Consider the following 1,306-nt stretch of genomic DNA (forward strand, 5'->3'; position numbering starts at 1 on the left):
GATATAGTTTTTTCGTATTTTCGGTTTACAACAACAACAACTACTACTACAACTAAAGAGTGTGCTTCAAAAGAAGTTTTTTATTTTTTAAAAACGTATTGAAGAAACCCACCTCATATATATACATATAATATATATACATACAACCAACCAATCAACCAACCAACCAACCAAACTGATCTTCCTTTGGTCTTATTCACTCTTTATAATCATCTTCTCTATCTTTCTACATATATATATATAAATATAAATATGTGTATCTCATACCTCCTACCTACTACTACCTTAACTAGAAGTAATAATAACTACTTTCCATTAAACAAAAAAGTAAAAAACAAAAATCAATCTTGCAGGCTTTGTGTTTCTATGTTAAGTTTCTCTCTTTTTTTCATTTTTTTCTTTTATTTCTTTGGCAATATTAAGTACCCTCGATGATATACAACTTATATTTTTTTATTACTTTTAAGAACTATAATGTAATTTTCAACACAACATATGATATAAAACAAGCAAACTATTGAACAAAAGAAACCAATTAAATTATAAAAAAAAAAGAAAATTGAAGAAAAAATAAAAGGTTCTAAATTGATAACAAGACCACCAAACGTATTCCTTGATGTCTTTTTCTTTACATTAATAAACTAAAGGCTTGGAGAACATACCAATCAAACACATAAATAATTGGCATGATGTTGACTCCTTTTTATTCTGAAAATTTATTAAATGTTTGGAGTCTTTGGCAGATGTATGCATCGCGTATGTAAAGGGTGATTTTTTTGAGGTTAGGATTTTCATGCATTAGTATTTGACAGATCACGTGGGATTTCAGACATGGTGTCAAAGAGAAAGATGCTCAGTATGCTTTGACATTTCATCATGAATAGACTTACTAACGAGCAACGCTTGCAAATCATTGAATTTTATTACCAAAATCAGTGTTCGGTTCGAAATGTGTTCAAATTTTGACAAATTTTGTTCAGCGATGAGGCTCATTTCTGGTTGAATGGCTACGTAAATAAGCAAAATTGCCGCATTTGGAGTGAAGAGCAACCAGAAGCCGTTCAAGAACTGCCCATGCATCCCGAAAAATGCACTGTTTGGTGTGGTTTGTACGCTGGTGGAATCATTGGACCGTATTTTTTCAAAGATGCTGTTGGACGCAACGTTACGGTGAATGAACACATTTCGAACCGAACACTGATTTTGGTAATAAAATTCAATGATTTGCAAGCGTTGCTCGTTAGTAAGTCTATTCATGATGAAATGTCAAAGCATACTGAGCATCTTTCTCTTTGACACCATGTCT

The sequence above is a fragment of the Stomoxys calcitrans genome, chromosome 2, assembly GCF_963082655.1.
Source record: "Stomoxys calcitrans chromosome 2, idStoCalc2.1, whole genome shotgun sequence".
Classification (NCBI taxonomy): domain Eukaryota; kingdom Metazoa; phylum Arthropoda; class Insecta; order Diptera; family Muscidae; genus Stomoxys; species Stomoxys calcitrans.